A 12,797-nucleotide genomic window follows, 5' to 3' on the forward strand; every position below is an offset into this window, starting at 1 on the left:
ATTACTTCCTCCTGACAGTTTCTAGCTGTAGAATGATAATTAGGAGAAATTGTTTCTTGACCTAAAAGGAAGGAAAGGAGAGCGAAATAGTTTAGCTATGAATGCGGAGTCTCAAAGATGAGCAGAGGACGAGGAATAGTGACGGTGGATAGAAAGGCCCCAATTAACAGAAGGTACTTACACCTTTCTACTCAAAAAATTAGGGGTGATTGCCTCACAACCCCTCTGTCTCAATTAATCAGACACATACCCAGTATTTCCAAATGCAGATTCTCTGCTATATGCCTAAATATTTAAGATGTAAATAAAGTCCTAGTCTCCTACTGTTATGATTTACATCTAGATGTCCCTTTAAAGCCTCATGTGATCACAGGCGAGCCTTTCAGGAGGTGATTGCATCATGGGGCACTTTACTCCTCGTGGATTAGTCTACTGATGAGTTTATGGTTTAATGTGCTGTTAGCAGGTGGAGCCTTGTGAGAAGAGGTGGATCACTGGGGAAGTGAAAGGTTCATCTCCCTCCTCTGCTCTTTCCTTCTCTCTCTGCTTCCTCGCTATCCTGAAGTTAGCAGGTATTCCTCGGCCATGCTTTTCCACCATGCTCCTACGTCATGCTGTTCTGCCTTGGAGCTAGCCAACTATGGACTGAAATCTCTAAAAAATGTGAGCTAATAAACCTTGTCTCCTTCAACTTGTAGATGTCCAATATTGTGTCCCAGCAATGAAGAAAGTGACTAAGATACAAACTTTACAAAATACCATGATAATACCCTATAATGTTGGAAGGTAAACATTTTTTCTTTTTCTTTCTTTTCTTTTTGGGCAATAATGGGTATGGAACCCAGTCAAGTGCATCACAGTCAAGTGCTCTACCAGTAGACCACACCTCCAGCCCTGAGGCTCAGATTTTAAATTTGAGACTTGATGGAGTTCCAATCAGAAAAGTGACATGAGCTCCCCTTCTCTTCCCACTCTGGAGTCCTATGAATGTGTGCATCTGGATACCCCAATGTGCATAAAAAAGGCCTGTCCACAATCCCCATAAAGTTGCTCTTGGACAGTGCGCAGGCCTAGAAGTCTGCAGATGAGAAAGGGGTATGAGGATGTGTGTGGCTCTAAGAAGCTAAGAAACCAAAATTTGGAGAACTAAGAATGGGATCAGCAGCCATGACTGCTCTCGAGAGGACAGATGCAGGAAGAGGTCTTTGCAGGCCCAGGAAGTAGGCTGGACTATTTGAGCAAGGACCTCCAGACCCTTGAGAACACAGAGCATGGTCTCTAAGAACAGAGAGTGGCACATATTCTGGTGGTCACATGCCCTTTAGTTCAGCATAGGCTTTGCCCTATGGATGAAGACACCACAGAAGACAGCCATAAGGCCCTGTAAGAAAGGGACTCAGTTTGGAGTCCATCTTGCTTGGGGATAAAGGCAGTAGGAGTGGTCTCCACACAAAGCAATGGCATTAAGTAGGGTAATGTGTCCCACCCTCACTGCCAGCTCACCTGTGGTCTATGTGTGCCACAGAGGAGATTCAGAAAGAGATCCCTGCATGTCCAAGAGGAGATGGAAAATATTAGAGAGTTGCTGGATGTTCAGACATGTCAACATGGAAAGGAAGAGTCCTTAGAGCAGAGGCAGAGAAGGCTCAAATGGGGCAAGTGGCTCCGTGAGTATGAAGTTGGGGATCAAGTCAGAGTCCCTCTCCTCACTGGCATGGTAAGACCACAGACCATGAGGCACACTAGCATCACACACATAGAATACATGTAACAAGGTCAGTACCTAACTAAACCTTTCCCCAAATCTAGATAGCCTGCTGGCGATAGAGGAGGGAGGAAAGTGCCTTATGAGCCTAAATCAGGTAAAGTCTGAGGCTTGAGTTGGCTATTTGAATATGGAGTTCTATATTTACCTAAAAGATAGTAAATCTTAAATCAGAAGTCACCAGTCAAAATCAAATTATTTTTTATTTTGCCACCAGGAAAAATAAGGGCTTGTAAAAAGTTGGATTTGGTCAAGGAATGATAAGGAAAATTAAAATTTGGTCCATCAGCCATAGAAATCAAAGAATGAGGGTCATGTGGAGCTATTGTGGACCAATGAAGAAGTTGAACACATTGATACAAGTGTCCTCCAAAATCACAACAATGCATGGGAGGACTTTGGCACCTTCACAGGGCATGCTGTGTAAGTACAAAGCAAGTTCACCCAAATTTTAAAGAACAGGATGGCCTGAAGGCATTCTGAGTTACTGTAAAAAGAGTGCATAACACCTGGCAGGAACATTCCCTGTGCTGTGTCTCCTCAGGATCTGAAGGCCTAGCAGGTAATTAACATCATCATCACTATTCTACCTGATGCTCCAGTCTGCCCTCAAAGTTACCCTTTGCTCCCCCCCAACTCCAAGTCATACCCTGACTTGGAAATTCATTACTATTGATCTTCTATTACCCCAGGGGATACCCTTATTCTTTCTTTGCTGGACATCCACCTTAGCTCCTACCTTGTTTCTCTGCCTATATGATTGCTCTCTTCTCCCTTCTCTGTTGCTGTAAACCACTATGTATCTTTTCTTAACACTCAAATTTGACTATTTCATTATGAAAAATGCATATACAAAAGGCCCACAAACTTCTGTTGGACAATGTTCTCTACAGTTTGCCCCTGTGATAGAATAAAGATGTTTGCTCTTTATTCTTGGTTCTTAGTACAAGGTTAAACTCTTGGAAGATCCTGAGTGATAAAAGGTCACAGGAGCAGGATGGGGGCTGACACAGAGCAGCAGTAACCACACCCATTTACCAATGCCAGGCCAGCTCCATGTTTTGCTTCCGATACATCCATACCCATGATTATACCAGAACAATTCATAATGACTAAATCTTGGAAGCAGTCTATAAGCCCATCAGCAGATAAGTAGATAAGTAAAATGTGATATTTATATACAATTGAGCACTACTCTGCCATAAAGAAGGATAAACTGAAGTCATTTGTAGGGAAATGGAAGCACCTTGAGACCATAATGTTAAATGAAGTAAACCAGACACATAAGCTTAAATATCACATGGTTTCTCTTATATGAGAAACCCACAATATAAATAAAGACAAAACATAGGAAAGTTGGTAAGAAGTAGGGAGAAGGATTTTTCTCATATGGGAAGGAGATTAGGAGATGGGGGGGGGAGAGAAGAAGGGGTTACAAAAAGCATTAAGATGTGCCCAGCTCCCCATAAGATGTGTAATCATTATGTTTTGGAAACATGTATTCATAAAAATAAAAACTGGCAAAAAAAAGATGACAAGACCAACTTGTGTTCTAATGAGACTACTGTTCATGGGCCCCTAGCAAGCTTTGGGGTAGGAGCTGGTGGTTAGGAAGACTAGGCCTCCATTAGAAGCTTGGGGCTTTTAGCCCCCACCTCTCAGGAAGGGGAGAAGGGGAAAGAAGGGAAGAGAAGGGGAAAGAAGGGAAAAGAAGGGGAAAGAAAGGGAAAGAAGGGGACAGGGGCTAGAGAATGAGCCAGTGATCAATGCCAATGATGTAATCAATCATGCCTACATGATGGAACTTCTGTAAAAATCCCCCAATCTTCTACGCAGTGAGACTTGAGCGCTCTGCCTGGTGAACATATACACATGCTGGGAGAGTAATGTAAGACAACTTCACAGGCACAGTGCCTGCACTCGGGTCCCTTCCAGACCCTGCCTTGTGTATCTCTGCATTGGGTTCTTTGTTGGTGTCCTTTTATAGTAAACTATGAAAGTAACTACAGCATTTTCTTATTCTACCAAATTACTGAACCTGAGGGAACCCCCACCTAACCTAGGGACCTGATACTTACAACAGGTATCTGAAGTGAACACAGTCTTGTGGGAATTAATAGGGTGAATCTGATGCTAATTCCAAGTAGTGTTAGAATTATAGAATATTAAATGGCATCAAAAGTAAACATATCCCTTCAGACCTCTACCAAAGTTTACACCATTACTTCCAATTACATCTTTAAAAACTTCATTTTGTAATCAGATTAGTTACTCAAACATGACTTGCATTCCCCACACTTATGCCACACCCTTCGCCTGCCATACCACCACGAACACAGCTCATTTTTTCAGGGACAAGCTTAAAACTGATTTACAGGGAGAAGGCTTGCCAGATACTCATCTGCATTTATCTTTCTACTTTTACTTAATGTAATGTTATCTTGTGCTCGCTTCTGCAGCACATATACTAATGTAATGTTATCTTTGATCATGGCACTTTCACACTATTCCTTGTGTTAGAGTGAGCAAGGAGTGCACAAAGAACTCACCCCCAAAATTTTATAACACAAAGGACATTCTACAAAATACTTTATCAGTACTCCTCAAAACTGTCAAGTTCATCATGTCAAGGTCATCCAAAACAAGGAAATTCTGAGAAATTCTTACAGTTAAGAGGAGCCCATGGAGACATGATGATCAAATGTAATGTTCCATTACTGTGAACATGGAACAGGAAAAGTTTTTTAGTTTAAAACCAAACCAAGGAAATCTGAAAAAAGATTAGCAAAACAAACAACAAACCATTATTGTATGTTACACGGATAGAACATAAACAGGGAAAACAAGCTGTTTGTGAACAATCTAGAAACCACTTTAACAATTAATCCACAAGGGCCAGAGATTTAGCTCAGTGGTTCTGCCGCCTTCCTCACAAGTGCAAGGACCTGAGTTCAATCCCTGGCACCAAAAAAACCACCACAACAAAAAAACAATCCACATACAAATCATTAGAGGTATTGCCAGTAAAACCACTTTTTGGCTATATTTTGTCAGCTCCTTAATTTATTTTATGTATTTAAAAGAAAGCAAGTGGTATGTCTTTAAAATACAAATTTTCAATGATTTAGTGATGATTACCATACCTTTTCTCCTAAATTAGTAAAGCAATGTACGTGTGTAATTAATATTATGAAATAATATTTCCAAAGAAAGATTATCTCTTAAAAAGAGATATCTAACTTTTATATATCCACATATAATACATATTCCTTTATGACTATAAAGCAATTTGATGGAAAATTTTAGTTTACACCATTACATTTAAGTCTGTTATCAAAAAGAAAGCAAGATTTATAGTTTCTATCACATTCTATCACAGAATCTAAAAGACATCATTATTTCATGTTTCATTAAGAAAGATAAAGAGGTTGTCAATTTTAATATATTGATTGTAAGAAGTACCCGAATTTTACAAATATTAAAATGTGAATATGTGTTTGTTGAGCAAATGAAATAGTTTTTTCTCATAGAATTCTTACTATATATACCAATTTAGCTGATGAGTCTAATTTACATTAATGAATATTTTTATACTGCAGCAAAGATACTTGCATTTTCCAGTCTTTGTAGAAAAGTAATTCAAGTATTTTTTATGGTACAGGTGAAATTTTTTTTTTTTCCTTTTCTTTTTTTTTTATTTTTGGTACTGGGGATTGAACTCAGGACTTTGTGCTTGTGAGGCAGGCGCCGGAACCACTGAGCTAAATCCCCGGCAGAAATTTTTCTATTAATACACTGAAAGGCCACATAATTCTCCAAATGTTAAAGTAAATTGGCAAATGATCCAAAAACCTGATTAACAGAAAATGGAAATGCTATCTGTACATACTGTCCCACAATTAACAATAATTTTAAAAATATATTCTGTTGTGATTATTATATCGAAGTATCCTACAGTATATTAATTTGTATTAGATCACATAGATGTCAGAACTATTAAATTCAATTCTTGTTAAAAAAGGAATTTCACCACCACCTGCCTCACAAGCGCAAGGTCCAGAGTTCAATCCCCAGTACCAAAAAAAAAAGGGATTTTAAAAATTCTAAGTTATAATATATTAAAGTAATACACCAACATTGGGTATATAACCTCACATTTCTCATTAAGAAAAAATGCCTTTATAGATCTATTCTATGACTTTTAAAAAATGCCAATTGTTTCAATAGATGGAAAATCTGCCTTAAATTTCTGTGTTTAGAATGAAAGATAATTCTATTTATATAAATATGAGGTATGTTTTCTTTGTAAATAAGTTCTAGATCAACATATTCTAGGAATTGTAGGAAATAATTAAGTATCTTTTTTTCTTTTTGCTGGTCTTAGAAAAAAACTAGATGTCACAGTTGTTAAGATTCCTTTTAGGATAAAACCACTTGGGATGGAGGTTACTTCCCAGGTCAACAAGTCTAAGTTCACAGCCAATTTCCTCTGGTACCTTATAAACATAGAAATCAAAATGTGGATATTCTAAAATCCCATAATTTTTAAAGTATCAGTGTAACCACTTCTAAATAGCACATCCTGCACTGATTTAATTTGCTATAGTGACAATAGTGAATAATTTCATTACAGAATTACTGTGGAAATAAAAATTCCTGAAGGTGTATGTTTGGAATCCTAGAGTATTAATAAACCACACCAAAATTTCCATAAAGGAGCATCACTATGTTCATATCAATCTTTAGGTTGGTCACAAAAGTGGAAGACAGAATGTCTTATGCATTTCATTGTAAAACACCTGTTTCTAGCTTCTCAAATTATACCAATTAAATATGTTCTTGACATGCAGCTGTGAGCTAGGTGGGCTCAGGTGCAGGGTAGCCAGGATGAAGAGGAACAACAGCAAGGAGCCTGGTACAGGGATGGGCCCCAGAGCACCTAGCACCTAACAAGTGGATTTCCATGCAGAAAGGATTGTTGATGACCCTCATGACAGGTATAGACAGAATTAGATCCATACTCCAACCAAGAACTGATTTTCTTTTGATCAGAATGGAATTAAAAAGATGCCCCTTGTGAAGTGTAGCTTTTTGAGACTCATGGATTTACAATAACATTTGGTTAGCTGGGTAATAGCACTGGTGGAAACATTGGAATTAAGCACACCAGTATATTACTGCCTACTAAAAGTGGTTTTAAGAAAGGCATGTCTGCATGCCTCATAGATTTCTGCACCTGGATGTCCATGAATGGTGGAGGACCACAGCCTCTTCCAAGGGCCGAGACGTCTCTCTTCATCCTAGATGGGGATGTTTGGTTGGGTTTCTACCAGCTCCCTTTGAGGGATTCCACTGAAACAGTTATTGTAGTTCACAGGATTGGTTTCGAGGAACACAAAATAGATGATGATTTTTGGAACAGCCAGATTGTGCCTGGCACCCACCATTCAGCACATGAACTGGGTTCACTCCTTGTTCCTGAGAAAAAACACTTTTAATGAGTGACTTCCCACTGTATGTGACAGGTGCTGTGCTGGGCCCTGAGATGAAGTGCAATCAGAATCACAGTCCTGTTCTCAGAGGTGAACATTGTTACTCTTGGCCAGTAAGCCACACTGCCTCAACTTCTATTCCCTTTTCTGGCCCCAAGCAACTCTGATATCAGGCAGCTCACACCCTGCCTTTCGTTTTTAGTACCCTAATTAATAGGGAAACCTGAGACACCAGAATTTTGGAGGGCCACTCTAAAACTGACTCAGGGATAACTGATGTAAACAAGGATGATGCTCGGCAAACCAGGCCCAGTGGCCTCCCAGACTCATCAGGTTCATGGTGGCCAGGGCTGCTGGTGATGGTGCTACTGCATGCTTGGGTCCAAACTCACTCCTTCATTTTTCCCTGGCATTTGCACAGGAAGTTTGCATTTTTGCTTGCAGTATGTAAGCTATCATCTCAGAAATCTGCCTGTACTGCTTAGAAGAATCCATTTCTCTTTAATCCATCATCCCAGACTGTAGCAAGAACAGTCTTGTTTTTACCTCTGGGCTACCATGGTGGTTAACAGCAGACATTGCAAACCTAGTGGGGTAGGGAACTCAGCGTTGCCTTCCCATCTACAAACATACCCAAGCCAGCATTACCAGAAATAGGTCCATGCCCTCAAAAGGGGTGCCCTTACCCCCCTGAGGGTCTACACAGTCACCAAACCTGGAGACCCAGGGTTCTCAACAGCTAAAGCCTTGCTTAATAGCTGGAGTTTATGAATGTCTGGAGTATCCCTGTTTAACCTTCTACTCTTTTACATATGAAGAAATTGAAGTTCATGGAGATCCAGAAGGCTGCCAAGGTTATCTAGGAAAATACAGTGAACCCTTAACGAACTCAATCAGTTCTCCAGGGCTGGTTGTAACTCGAGTTGGTTGTAAGTCAATACAGCTGAGAGCTATATGTTTACCTGGATACATGCTATAGATAACAGATCTTCCATTAACCTAATTAACCCAAGTTGTTCATATGTCAGGCCTATTGTAACTTGAGGGTACACTGTAGCAAAGAAGCTGGTGTTAGCATCCAGATCTATTGGACTTCAACAACTTTACTTCTGCTTGGGTACCATTTCTAAATATGTGGAGGTGAGGTATGCAAGATTATTTTAGGCAAGTTTTGTTTAAAAAATGTATATTCACTTTAACTTGAATAGAAAAAAAATCACAATGAGACTTGTGATTTTGAAGCTATTATTGCTTAAGATGTAAAGAATATATTTAAGAAACAGTCAACTTTGTGAAAACATTTAAGGCAATAAGGGACAGGGCCCTTCAGCAGGGATAAATGTGGAGTGCAGTCCTCACTTTGGTTTCTAGTGCTCTGGCCGTGTGACCCAGCCATAGTGTAGAGGCAGGGTGACCCTGTACCTGTGATTTGGGTAGCTCTGTCTTTTGCTCCCTGTGAGCTGTGCTCTTAGTCCAGCAAGATTTTTCCTAAATCCAGCAAACTCATGATGAAGTAACTGTATAGCAAAATCTTAAATAGACTGAAAACAAAGAATTCCAGAACAATAGCTATTATAATACTGTAATTATGCTTGAATTGACTGGGGCTACTGATTTGTGCTCTGCCAACTCTATTATATTTCTTTTTTAAATTTTATTTATTTATTTTCTGGTACCAGGGATCAAACTCAGGACCTTGGGCTTGCTAGTCAGGTGTGACGCCACTGAGCTACATCCCCAGCCCACTATTATTTATTTATCGAGCACCTGAAGTTTTCCAATCAGCCACTGCATTACTGATTGAATTATGAAACGGTAAATATAGGCATTATTCAATTTTTAAAAAAGAGTATGATCTTGGTTGTCAAACACTCCCATTTGATCTTAGTTTTGTCTTTCAAGAATATGTACTTTATAAATAGTAACCAATCTGTGGATGTTTTTCTTCTAAGGTATACAGAATCAATTGAGAACACATATATCTGCTTTTCAAACTAAAGTTCATACAAGGGACATGTGATCAACCAAGATAACCATCATGCATCTTCCTAGAGAATCTTACTACATTATCTAGAAGGAAGATTTTTGTATTACAATGAATTATGAAATTAGAATGGAGTTTATATTACCATTTATGATAAAACGTTTCAAAATCATGACTAAATATGTTTGAGAAATTTTTATCAGCAAAAATCCATAGCAGTAGTCAAATGTAGATTGTTACCATTATGAAGTTTCAGCCTCCCTTGCTCCAGAAAGCCAGTTAGCCTCAGGACTTATCTGCGCTTACTCCCATTTATTATTTTTTTTAAATATCAACTAAGGTAGATTTTACTGAGGTAAGGAGGGTCATTTCATGACAGAAAAGTCAGTACTACAGGAGGATCATAGTCCTAAATTTTTATGCCCCTAATAAATAGCCTCCATACATATCAGTTAAAATTTATATTAAAAGGTAAATAGGTAAATCCACAGTGAGAGTTGGAGATTAATACATCTTGTAGTTACCAATAGAAGCAGAGAAAATAAGTAGAAATACAAAAGATGTGAACAGTTGTAACTCAGTGGACAAAGTTACAATTAGCATTGATCAACAGATAAATGCACATTTTTTTTGAGTGTATGTAGAACATTTGCTAAAATTGACTGTATACTGGGATATAAAGATCCAGCAAATAGCAAAGGATCAAAATTATATACTGTATGTTTTTTGACCATTGTGGAATTAAGATAGAAATCCAACAATTTCACTCCTAGATATATGTCCAACAGAAGTGTGTGGGGGGGGTGGCGGCTATTTTTAAGTCTATTTTAGGGGAAGGGTTAAATCTAACATCTGGTTGCTCTCATGAGCAGTTTTCTGTTGCCTGTTTTCTAATATATAGGCTATTATTTCCCATTGTTTTTGTATGACTTGTATTTTTTTGCTGTTAGAAAATGGGCACTTTAGAATATATGTAGTATTCTGGATTAAACCCCCCTAAACCCCTGGAGGCTTGCTAGTGTTAGTTTGCTGATTGGCTTGTTTACATTAGTATGTTCTTCCTCACCCCACTCCTATCTTTCTACATATTTAAGGCTCTGCTGTTGCTCTCTAGGGAGGTCTGGTTTGGGTGTGTCCATCATCACCCTGGAATGACAGTGGTGTTAGTAGGGCTCTCTTCCTCTTTCCCTGACAACATCTGTTAAACTTTGCTACTTGCTGGTTGATTTTTCCATTGTTTTTATAAATACCCCAACTGCATAAATTGCTCTATAAATATATCCAACCTGAAATTGTGGCTCTTCATAAGAAGTTTCTTATGTTAGTATTTGTTGTGATCCCAGGAAGACTTCTCTCAGCTCTCTTATTCCCTGGCTCTCTTGCAAACTGGCCACTTTTACTCTAGTGTATATCTTAAATAAATTCAGGAATTTCCTCCCAATCACATTTCAAAACAACTTTTTCTGGTTTTGAGAATGTCCTTGTTTGAGCCATACTCTATTATAAATGCAGTCAGTTGATGTGGGAGGAGATTAGGCTTGCATCTTCCCCTGGGCAACGTCTCTGTACCCATGTGCTGGAGCTTCCCTGAGTATCAGTCCTGCTTTAGGAGCTGAGTGATCAGTGGAGAGGAGCCAGAAACCTGAGTCCTCTTGGCTTGGCTTTCTTGTTGTGGAACCTTGCCTCATGATTTGGGGCAATCAATCAGGGTGCAGTATTCTGAGCATGCTGTATCAAGACTGAGCCCACAACTCATGAGTAGGGGCTTGGTAGAAGATGGGAGCCCTCATGTCTTGGCCAAACTCACTCAGATTGTGAGACCAAAGCGACTCCATTTTGCTAAAATCCACCATTCCCCTAGCCTCTCACAAATTAATGGTTAAAATGTGTTTGCTCTGGGACAGAAGATACAATCTGTAACAAACCAAAGTTCCTAAATTAATTACTCAGCCATCTGTTCGCCCAGGAAATGAATGTTCCAGGGCCCCATCCATAGAACAATCTGTAGATGTGCCGACCATCAGTACATGATGGTCGTGACCATTAGCCATTGTGTCTACTGACTGCCAGTACTTGACAGTCAGTCACTAAGCTTTGTCCCTCTTTTCCCTGTAAAACCTATACGTAATCACCCCTCAACCCCCAATGGGCCTAGCCAATCAGAAGTATACACTTCATGCTTGCTAAATGCCAACCAATCATGTGATTGCTAAATGGAAAATCCCCAAACTTTGCTGTAACTTTAGTAAAAACCCCGCTAATTTGAAATGCGGGGATCTCAATCTTCACCCGCTGCTTCGGTGACAGTTGAGTCCCTGCTCAAGCTTGAATAAACGACCCTTGTGTGCTTGCATCAGAAACGGCTTCCTGGTGGTCTTTGGGACTTCGCAATCTGGGCACAACAAGATCAGGAGTTTCTTCGGGAGCTGGATGAAAAGTGCTGAAGTTCTTCAACTGCAGGGAAGCAAGCCCCCAACTGAGAGGAAGGCCTGTGTTTTACCTGCAGCAGCCTTGACTGGGGTGTCTGTCTCACTGAGCAGGGAACAAGAGAGAGAGCACATCTATTATTTGGTTCAAATAATAGACTCACCTTTATTACTGAATTCATAAATTCTCCTTAATAGATAATCGCTGACTCCCATTTCCTCAAGCCTATGAGAAAGGTGAAATTGTGGCTAAAATGTGTCAATGACATATGGAATTCTCCTAAAGAAAGTGGATTCTGAGGAGATTTTCTGGAAGTCATCCTAGAACTCAAAGCTGCAATTCAAAAGGCAAAATTCTGAACTAATGATAGGCTCACGAGAGAAAAAAATTTTCAGCCAGGGGCTCTAAAATCCCTCAAATCACAATGTTGCTACCAAGGGCTGGACTGCATTACTATAACCACAGTTTCCTGTGATTTTCTTCTGCTCTGATTTCCTAGATTCTGTGTTAACTTTAAACTGATAAAATATTCTAAGTGCCCTGCTTACTGCTATCTAATTTGCAGGTAAATTTACTACTCCAGTAAATTACACCAATATTCACATAGCTTTTCTCCTATGAACAAAGCCAGCATTTATTTTATTAGCAATGTGCTACAGCCTGGAGCAAAGAAATTATCATTCCCATTTCCTACTATAATTAGCCTATGATGTCTTAAATATGCCCACATATCTCACTCTACCTACTACTGGGTGATCAGTAAATGATTTCTAAATTGGATTAACCCTTTAGTTTTTATTTAAATAAATTATTGTACTTCAGCAAAACTAATTACTTGCATCTCTCATTTCCTGTGCAAGGGTTTTCCTGATGCAGTAACAATACTTTGAGTCACATACGGGATCTGCTTAGCTTACTTCTGAAACATAATTTCTGCAATGCAGTAACAGTAATTAACACTCCAGGAGCGTTACTCTGTTCTAAGCCCTTATTATTTAAAATCCACATATTAACTCACAAATCCCATGGAAGCTTAGGTAACTTGCCCATGGTTATGGTCTTCTACAATACTTCTTTCTTCTTCTAGATGTTAATCCACTGATCATGTGCTGATTCCACAAATTATGTG

The sequence above is a fragment of the Heterocephalus glaber genome, unplaced genomic scaffold (assembly GCF_053883595.1).
Source record: "Heterocephalus glaber isolate CG9 unplaced genomic scaffold, H.glaber_assembly_v1.0 deba00001454, whole genome shotgun sequence".
NCBI lineage: Eukaryota > Metazoa > Chordata > Mammalia > Rodentia > Bathyergidae > Heterocephalus > Heterocephalus glaber.